General features: G+C 44.5%; 1 long non-coding RNA gene across 7 annotated transcripts; it reads right to left on the reverse strand.

Moving 5' to 3' along the window:
- Nucleotides 1-3754: 3754 nt before the first annotated feature.
- On the reverse strand, nucleotides 3755-10523 carry LOC140709067 (uncharacterized). 7 transcript variants are annotated; one of them, XR_012089402.1, is made up of 6 exons: nucleotides 10176-10523; nucleotides 9213-9380; nucleotides 8688-8779; nucleotides 7391-7578; nucleotides 5709-5788; nucleotides 3755-3896 (listed from the first exon to the last, which is right to left on the reverse strand). It is a non-coding gene; the product is annotated as an uncharacterized lncRNA (long non-coding RNA). The 7 variants fall into 7 exon arrangements; XR_012089401.1 differs by having other exon boundaries at nucleotides 9319-9380; nucleotides 9884-10523; XR_012089400.1 differs by having other exon boundaries at nucleotides 9884-10523.
- Between the last annotated feature and the right edge of the window lie 54 nt (nucleotides 10524-10577).

Consider the following 10577-nt stretch of genomic DNA (forward strand, 5'->3'; position numbering starts at 1 on the left):
ATTTGGTGTGTCCATCAGTGCTGCTCCCCTATGCCGTACAGTACAGAGCAATCAGAAAATTCTTCACACTCAAGCTCTCCCCTTGGAACAGAAACAAAAGAGCTGATCTTTCACCAAACATTTGGACTCGTGTGGGGGCTGCCCAGGGGGCTGCTGTTTCTGTTTCACCTGACTCAAAGCACTGATGGGATTAGCGCCGGAATTTTGGAAGCCACTAAAAACAGAGGGAGGAAGCACACTAGAGCCACCGTTCTGCGGCCAGATGCCAGGAAGAGCAAGGGATCAAAACAGGTTCAAGAAGTTTTAGAACTCCAGCGAGGCGATTGGTGAAGGTCTTCCTCTGCATAAAGCCAGTATGCAAACACTGTAAGAGGTATTCGTTTTTTAGATATTCAAATCTCGGTTTTAAAAAAAAAGTTACAAGGCACACAAACAAACAGAGAAACAAGGCCCAATAAAAGAACAAGATAAAACTCCAAAACTTGACCTCAGCCGGGTGTGGTGGCTCACGCCTGTAATCCCAGCACTTCGGGAGGCCAAGGCAGGTAAATCTCTTGAGGCCAGGAGTTTGAGGCCAGCCAGGCCAACATGGTGAAACCCCATCTCTACTAAAAATACAAAAGTTAGCTGGGGACTGCATAAAGAAAATGTGGCACATATACACCATGGAATACTATGGAGCCATGGAAAACAAGGAGTTCATGGCCCTTGCCGGCACGTGGATGAGGCTGGAAACCATCATCCTCAGCAAACCAACACAGGAACAGAAAACCAAACACCACACGTTCTCACTCATAAGTGGAAGATGAACAATGAGAATAAATGGACACAGGGAGGGGAACATCACACACCAGGGCCTGTTGTGGGTTTCGGGTCTAGGGGAGGGATAGCATTAGGAGAAATGCCTAATTTAGATGATGGGCTGATGGGTGCAACAAACCACCATGGCACGTGTGTACCTATGTAACAAACCTGCACATTCTGCACATGTATCCCAGAACTGGAAGTATTTTAAAACATACATATAAAAGTCACAGGATGTTTGTGATAGTATCTATTACACTGATGTTGCCATCACATAGTTGACTATGTGCAGACTCCAAGTGAAATTTCTTGCAGTTGTTAGAAACATGGAAAATCTGTATTTCCAGATAAAAACTGGAAAATTTTAGAAAAACATTCAGGATTTACAGTCTAGAGCTCTAACACTGGAATCTTTTCCAACTTTAAAGTTTAATGATTTACTTAAATCTAAAAATAGTAGGTTGCAGATATATTTAAACAGTGTGCCTAGGTAGTATGTTTATATCTTAAGATTAAAATGGTCTTCTAAAGTTTACTAATTCTAATATAACCTTTATTGTTTCATGTAGACATATCTTTCCGATTCCCAGGATAATTTAAACAATTCAAAGCAACTATTGACTTAGTTCTAGATTGGGATAGCTATTTATGCATTCAAAGCTTTAGATATGTATTTCAAATTAGACATGTGTGCTGGTTGTGGAAAGTTGACTTAGAGCCTCAGGTAAGTTTTGTTTTTGTTTTTGTTTTTTTGAGATGGAGTTTCACTCTTGTTGCCCAGGCTGGAGTGCAGTGGCACAATCTCAGCTCACTGCAACCTCCTCCTCTCAAGTTCAAGCGATTCTCCCGCCTCAGCCTCCTGAGTAGCTGGGATTACAGGCATGCACCACCATGCCCAGCTAATTTTGTATTTTTAGTAGAGATGGAGTTTCTCCATGTTGGTCAGGCTGGTCTCAAACTCCCGATCTCAGGTGATCCACCTGCCTCAGCCTCCCAAAGTGCTGGGATTACAGGCATGAGCCACTGTGCCCAGCCAACTCAGGTAAGTTTTTTTTTTCCATGTGAACACATTGCTTTCGATTGATGTTATGCCCAGAGCAGACGATTAATAAATACCCTTTGAATTAAATGAGTGATTAACTGTAAATATCACAATACATCTTACTGGGCATAATTAGATATATCTAGTCCTTGCTGTGACCTAAGAAAGGAATTCTTTTCATTAAATGTTTAACGTCTCACCCTGTTCATACGGCTGGAGTTACTGATTCAGTCTGATGTGAATTCAGTCTTATAAAAGACCCATCATTATAACCTGCTCTAATGCTTCCTGTAGTATTGGAACTTCCAACTTGTAGGCAAAATAGATACGCTTCATATTCTTAAAAACCACAGGAGGCCGGGCTCAGTGGCTCACGCCTGTAATCCCAGCATTTTGGGAGGCCGAGGTGGGCGGATCATGATGTCAGGAGATCGAGACCATCTTGGCTAACATGGTGAAACCCATCTCTACTAAAAATACAAAAAAGCTGGGCATGGTGGCGGGCGCCTGTATTCCCAGCTACTCGGGAAGCTGAGGCAGGAGAATGGCGTGAACCTGGGAGGTGGAGCTTGCAGTGAGCGAGATCGCGCCACTGCACTCCAGCCTGGGCAACAGAGCAAGACTCCGTCTCAAAAAAAAAAAAAAAAACCACAAGAAATCTCCCTTTATTCATAATAAACATAGAATTAGGTATTCTATTAAACTGAACAACAGAAGTAAGTGGGAGTGACCGCATACGCTCTATCACAAATTGCCTGAATGTCTGGAAAGGTCAGTGGGCCATTCCACTCCATGCTGTGCCACAGGCCAACCACGAGGGCTGTCAGTGACTCACTGCGTGGGTCACCCAGGGCATGTGGTGCTGAGGCCGTCAAAGAGCAAGACGGGGCTGCATCTAAACTCAGGCCTCTGCTAAGTGTCCGAACTCGGGCGAGATGCTAAAGACTTTAGAGACGTTTCCTTTTCTATAGATGGGGTTATAACACTCACCCTGTCAGGTTCTCGTGTGTGTTGACAAGGCTGGCACGTGACACACCAGGGGCAGAGTTGGATGGGAACTGTCTTCCTCAGACAACATGGTCCTCATAAGCATCAACAAAATAAGGAAAACAGGAGAGCAGGGTGTCTCCAGCTGTGTCGGGACTGCAGCAGGGACTCAGCAACAGTCAGCCTCTTTCTCTTGTTTCATCCAAATCATACATTTTTAAAAAACGGTAGGGTTATCATGGATGTTTATATGGATTCCTGGGATCAGGCAAATACACCTTTCCTTGTCATTCCTTCAAGAGTTATGTCCACACACAAACTTGCACACAAATGTTCAGAGCTTTACAGGATTACCAGAAACTGGAGGCAACCAACATGTCCTTCAGTAGGTGAATGGATAAATAAATTCTGGTACCTACAGACAATGGAGTATCATTCAGTGAGAAAATAAATGAGCTATCTAATCATGAAAAGGCACACAGGGACCCAAGATGCATACCACTAAGTGAAAGAAGCCAAAAAGGCTACATATTGTATGATTCCAATTACGTGACATTTTGGAAAAGGGAAAATTACATAGATAGGGAAAAACACTCAATGGTTGACAGGGGTTGCGGAGAGGAAAGGATGGATGGGCAGAGAGCCCCGGCTGTTTAGGGCAGTGAGACCGCTGTGGGTGATTTCACCACAACGGTGGACCCACGACAGCGTGCAGATGCCCACGGCCATTGAATTAAGACCACAAAAAGGTATTAATTACATCAACTATGAACTTTCATAATGAAATAAATCATGTTTTTTAAAAGTGGACAGTTTTGTTCAGTTACTGTCTACTTTCTGAAATGGAGACGGTGGAGTGCTTCCATGGTTGTGAGGATAAAAATAGCTTAGAGAATGTAATAACTAAAATAGGTGCATAAACATTGTTAAACTATTTTATTCTCATTAAAAAGCAGTGCTTAAGTCTATTTATATTTAAACATTGAGCAAGGACTGCAAACACGTTAACATAATTCTCCTCTAGCTCCACTCAGAAGTCAGGACTGCACGGCTCCACTCGCACCTGCGAAACACAACAACCTTTTTCAGCGTCATTAAAATATTTCAGTTGGAGGATTGACTTTAGACTCAACCTGTGTTTTCTCCCCTGGAAAACAAAGGTTTTATGAAACAAACAAAGCCTTTACCGTCCTCAAACGGAACACTCAGACATCTGTGATGTCTGCTGTAAGTGCCACCAGGCTCTCCTCTGAAATCTCGTCATGGGAAAATAGAGACTGTAGATTCTTTTAGAAAGGGGAGAATCAGAACTAATGTCGAAAGGCCACGTCCTCATTCATCAACACCTTCTTTTACAAATTCCACAGGTTTAGTTACTTTGGGATTCATATGGGCCTATTTTAAAGTGCATTTATTAATTTAGCATGAATTGTTCAAAGTCATTCTGGATCCTGAGCCGATATCCGGCAATGCTGGGTGTGCGCCTGTGTGAGTCACCAGCCCTGATGAGCCTCAGGTTATTGTATTTATAAAATGAAGGTTAGGCTTGCTCCAATTTTTTTAAAACCATTTTTAATAGTAAAAACTTTTTTTGTTGTTACATAAAAATGTACAAGAAAAACTCAAACATTGCCAATGATAATCATTTTATTAATATAAATATTTTTGTGAGCTCAATTTATGACTTAATTATAGAAGAAATAAGCAACATGAGGTGCCATTATAAAATATGGTAACCATACTTTCCTACTTTGTCTATATGTTATTGATAAATCTTGATGTATACACAAAAGGAGTTTCAAAGAATAATAATTTAAAATAATATCTTGACGTGTAATTTCAGGGACTTTAAAAAAATTCCTGCAACTGCTTTTTAAAGGTTCTAGAACAGTTTTCTATGTCTTCCAGCTAAATAACTACAAAGAGCTAACTCTTCTCACATTCTGTATTATAAATATGTAAGTCACAAAAGGAACAGACAACATCATAAAAACACATGCACGAACAAATGGGCCTTGGCTCACATTTAACTGCATCTGCCAGTGCACACAGGCTATAGCAGAATTTATGTGTGTAATTTCACGAGTGGATTGTTGTCAAAATAAAAATTGTCTATCTCTATTCAGTGGTATATTTGCACAAATGGTAAACATATTCATAGAGACAGTGGGAGAAATTTATTTCATGGCTTACAAGAAGACAGGTTAAGTTGGGACATTTAATTGTTTCATTAATGCTACATTTTATCATGCGCTTGTCTGGGCATGGTATTTAAATGTATTATAACAACTTTTAAATGCTCAATGTTACAGATGGAATTACTAGAGAAAGTACTAACTGATATTTTCTTTGTGTGTGCTTTGAAGGCACAAGGAAATCATAAAGCAGCCCTTTTCCCTTTTCCCATCTATTTCCTGAAGGCCAAGCTGTGCTTTTGCAGATTAGGCCTCTCTGTAACACACACACACACACACGCATATGGCCTTTATGGTTTTAAAGGAGGAAAAGAGAATTTGCCTGGATAACTCTCACCTAGGTATTTTCAGTGGAGATCTAGAATCATCTAAGGGTTAAGTTAAGCTGTACCAGCCAATGGGAAAACAAAATGAGGATGCCGGGGAGATGTTCCCAGAACAGTAGCATTCCTAATGGGCTAGGCCCTAGTCACATGCAATTCCCCAGATGTGGTTGGTGTGGCCAAGGTTCTGGCATGTGACGGCTGCCTTCCTGGCACTTCTTGTGCTGTGAGGAGCAACCCCTCCCCAGTGCCAGGGGCAGTGGTCCTCTCACCCACTTCAGAGTAAAGGGCCAGCAGTCGGCAGTCACAGGAAAAGTAGTGAGACAGGAAAGTGAGGAGCATGAAGCGCCACCATACCCGCCTCCAGTGTCTGGCACAGAATATGACGAGGAACCTCCGTGAATTGGAATCTTCGATATCTTCACACATGTGAGTTTCTGCTAGATATAATTTGACTTATAAAAACAAAGAAATATGACCTTCTTGTATCTAAATCTTGTAGAAGAGTTAATGATTGTAACCTGGATGTTTTAAATTCTGAGATGTTATTAAATCAATATTCATCACAAATGTATTGATAATTTTTTAGAAGAACAGAAGAGATCTCATCATATTTAATGCAGTGTATCAATTGTAAGATGCACGCTAATTCCAGGAAAAGTAAAGCATAAAAAAAAAATCTGTCTTAGAATGGAAAAATACAGTAAACTATTTTTAACTAGAATTTAAATGCAACATTTTAGGATATGAAGCCATCAACTCATTTTGAAAACTACTTGCTCAGATGACCTCAGCGATAGGAAACCTCTAACAGATCACGAATCTAATAATGAGATAATTTTCTGTGTCTTTGCCTGAGAGTCTGTCTGAAAGTGATGCAGTTTTTACAGAAGAGGAATAACGTGTCCCAGACTGAGAACGCTTCACGGGCCACCATTCTGGGCAGTGCTTCAGTGTGGAGTTTTAGCAGTGAGTATTCAGAAACAGTGGAATAATTTGCACTTTTTATAATAAGATTATCTTGTCTATTTTCCTTTAAATATGCAGCAGAAGCTTACTATTATACAACTAAATTATGTCGGTTCTCTAATTGCCCACTTATTCTACCTTGATTGACATGCGGTTTATTTCACCCTGATGTTTTTAAAGACAAGCATGTGCTGTGTGAGGGTTAGAACATGAGCCATAAACAAGGAGGCTTGAGATGGTAGTGCCTCCCCAAAAATGCGGTACCCCAGGGCCTGCGCAGGCAACACTGCTTTGAACCTTAACACTTCTGAAATGGCTGGACATCTCTCCATGAGCTGTGCTTACCCAGTTGTTCCATTTATTCTTATATTTTACAAGTATTTAGTCAATTCTTGAGCTAGGCCATGTGGTCTACCAAAGGAATAAGATATCTGTTGTTATTATTTTATTATTTTATTTCAATAGTTTTGAGGAACAGGTGGTTTTAGTTAAATGCTAAAGTTCTTTATTGATGGTTTCTGAGATTTTGGTCCACCCATAGCCCAAGCAGAGTACAATGTACCCAATGTGTAGAGTTTTATTCCTCACCTCCCTCTCACCTTTCCCCCTAAGTCCCCAAAGCCCACTTATCATTCTTAGGCCTTGGAATCATCATCATAGCTTATGTCCCACTTATAACTAAGAACATACAGCGTGGAGTTTAGGTCAGCAGACGGCTCCAGGGGACTGGTGGGGCAGGCCAGGACATAAAAGAGGGACTAGAGCCAGGGTTACCCGTGAGAGGGTGGACCCATTGTGCCAAGCACCCTAACCCTAAAAGCTGTAACCATTACCCTTAACCCCAACCCTAACCCCAAACCTTAACCCTAACCTTTAACACCTTACCATAACCCCAACCCGAACCCCTAACCATAACCCTAAAATGCTAACGCTAAAACCCTAACCCCTAACACTAAACCCTAATCATAACCCTAAACACAACCCCAACGCTAACCCTAACCCTAACCACAACCCCAACCCCAGCCCCAAGCCTAACCTCAACCCTAACCCCTACCCCCAGCCTTTCTTACCTTTTACATCTGTCCAGATTCTCCAGTAGAAGCAGAGACCCTTGGTTCCCAGGTGTGCACCACTGCGTCTGGCACAGGACTCCGTATCACTCCCCAAATAAGCACCCGGATGCTCACAGGGCAGCCATGCAGTGGAGGCCCAGGGTGTATTCTCACCTCCAGAACCAGGGCCCAGCGCCTGCATCAGGCTGATCAGGGCTGAAGTGAGCTGTGGCACCCAAGGTCTTTGTAAGACCAAGGCCATGTTGTGCCTCCTATCACAGAGCGAGACGCAGCAGCCTTCGAAGTCAGGGGCCCTTCCCTGATGACACTCCAAGCACAAAGTACTGGACTTTCACACAATGAAGCTGCACACATTATTCTGTTTAAATCCCCACCTAGGCCACTGGGAGAAATGGTGATAGAGGGACCCTCATGTTGCCCTGTGGTATACGTGCTCTGGTTCATACGACTGCAAGCCATTTACAAGAAACTCAAGCTGAAACGCTACTTGTTTCCAACTTCTTGTTTGCAGAGGATTTACAATTTACACTCCAAAACAGCCAACCACAGAGCACACTACTTCTCCTCTGAAGTCGCTCTGAGGGCCTCCGCATCAGTCCTAGAACTGGAAGACTGGTGGACAAGAACTGGGATGTTGATGGGGCACTGGATACTTGCTGGACACCAACCTCCTCTCACCTAACCTTACAGACGGCCCAGATCTCACCTGCCCGAATCGGACATTTTAACACACACAGCTCTCAACAGCAGGACTTACAGACACAAAACTCCAAGGTAAAGGATTGTCTCAACTCCTTGGTGTCTCAACGAACTAAAACACTGCCTAGTACAGGTGCACCATCAACCTTGTTCACTAAATAAACCTCTGTATATTTTATTCATCTTTGATTGTGGAAATGATATAATGAACAAAAAGATGTTTTATAAATTGGACTAAAGACCTTTGCGGTGTCTTCACAGGATCCTATCTGGTGGACCCCCAAATCTGCCAACACAGAGAAGTCATTCGGAAACACGTGCAGGGCAGAGGCCAGACAAAACCATCTCTCTCAGCCTCAAAGAGGCCTGGCAGTCACAGGAACGGCCATGTGGGGTCTGGCCTGTACGAGGAAGTCAGGCCTTTGGTTTGAGGCACCCTACTGCACCACAAAACCAAGTTCTGCCTAACAAAGGAAAAACAGCCCACTCACTGTCCCTAATATCCCAGGTGGTAATCTAAGAACAATATCTGCTTGACACCCCTCCTGCTCCGCCCTCCACATCCAAGCTATCACCAAGGCCCTGGCAATCCTACCTCCTAAATGTCTCTCAAATCCACTTCTCTCCCTTCGGAGTCCAGGCCACCAGCATGACTTCTGCATGTGTGCAGCAACCTCCTCGCAGGATCTAAAAATGCAAATCTAGTCATAGGCTCTGTGAAAAGAACATCTTGGGGCCCCAAAATTACTAAGCTAAAGGGAAAAGTCAAGCTGGGAACGGCTCAGGGCAAACCTGCCTCCCATTCTATTCCAAATCACCTATCTCCTCACTAAGATAGGTGCACATCCGATTGCCTCCTTTGGAGAGGCTAACCAGAAACTCAAAACAACGCAACATTTGTCTCTCACCTACCTGTGACCTTGGAAGCCCCCTCCCTGCTTCCAGTTGTCCCCACCTTTCTGGATGGAAGCAAGGTACTTCCGACATGTACTGACTGATGTCTCATGTCTCCCTAAAACCGAGCTGTGCCCTGACCACCTTGGGCACTTGTCGTCAGGATCTCCTGAGGCTGTCACGGGTGCATGTCCTCAACCTCCGCAAAATTAACTTTCTAAATCACCTGAAACCATCTCAGATAGTCAGGGTTCACGGCTCCCTTTCCTGAACCCTCCCAGGAGCTCCTCGTGGGCGCCCAGGTCCTGCATGCTGTTGTGGCCCAGGCTCACCTGGAGAAACTCGACTCTTCCTTACAGCCTCATGAACTTTTCAGTTCCTAAAGCTGTTTAGCCTGTGAAAGGAAAATGAATCTGAGGGCCCAAAAATCACTAATCTAAAGGGAAAAAAGCTGGGAACTGCTTAGGGCAAACCTGCCTCCCCTCCCCTTCTAGTCAAAGTCACCCCTCTGCTCACTGAGATAAGTGCATATCTGATGGCCTCCTTTGGGGAGGCTATTCAGAAACCCAAAAGAGGCCGGGCGCGGTGGCTCAAGCCTGTAATCCCAGCACTTTGGGAGACCGAGACGGGCAGATCACGAGGTCAGGAGATCGAGACCATACTGGCTAACATGGTGAAACCCCGTCTCTACTAAAAAAAAAAATACAAAAACTAGCCGGGCGTGGTGGCAGGCGCCTGTAGTCCCAGCTACTCGGGAGGCTGAGGCAGGAGAATGGCGTGAACCCGGGAGGCGGAGCTTGCAGTGAGCTGAGATCCGGCCACTGCACTCCAGGCTGGGCGACAGAGAAAAAAAAAAAAAGAAATCCAAAAGAATACAACAGTTTGTCTCTCACCTACCTGTGACCTGGAAGCCCCCTCCCTGCTTCGAGTTGTCCCGCCTTTCCCGACGGAACCAACGTTCATCTTACATATATTGATGTCTCCTGTCTCCCTAAAATGTATAAAACCAAGCTGTGTCCCGACCACCTTGGGCACATGTCGTCAAAACCTCCTGAGGCTGTGTCACGGGCGTGCGTCCTCAACCTTGGCAAAATAAACTTTCTAAATTGACCGTCTCAGATATTCGGGGTTCACAAGCCCATGCATGGGGACGTCCCCTGGGGTAGCGCCCCTCCTCCACTGAGCTCACTCGCGTCCTCCTCGTGCGTTTTCTTCAGAAGAAATTTCACAGCTACTTGGTCCACACCTGTCGGCCCTACAGGAACCGCTGTTCTCCACAGGCACATAGGCGGCGTACCTGCTGGGCTGTGTGCAGAGGACCAGGTTCGTCTCCTAATTCCCGCTCAGTTAATAACAAATGTCGACAAGTCGAGAAATTTGCTCAAATTTACCCCATCAAATAAATAAAAAATGGAGAAAGCTGGACCTGCGCCCCCCACCGCTGACGTGCTCACCCCTCCACTCCCTCTAGGCAGGCGGCACCCACTGAACCCTCAGTACCAGGAGACCCAGTACCGCATTTGGCCGCATGCGCACTCCCTGCGGCCCGCCCGCCAGGCGCCGCGCTGGGCAACCCGCGCCCCAGCGCGGT

Source organism: Chlorocebus sabaeus, chromosome 19 (genome assembly GCF_047675955.1).
Source record: "Chlorocebus sabaeus isolate Y175 chromosome 19, mChlSab1.0.hap1, whole genome shotgun sequence".
NCBI classification, from domain to species: Eukaryota; Metazoa; Chordata; class Mammalia; order Primates; family Cercopithecidae; genus Chlorocebus; species Chlorocebus sabaeus.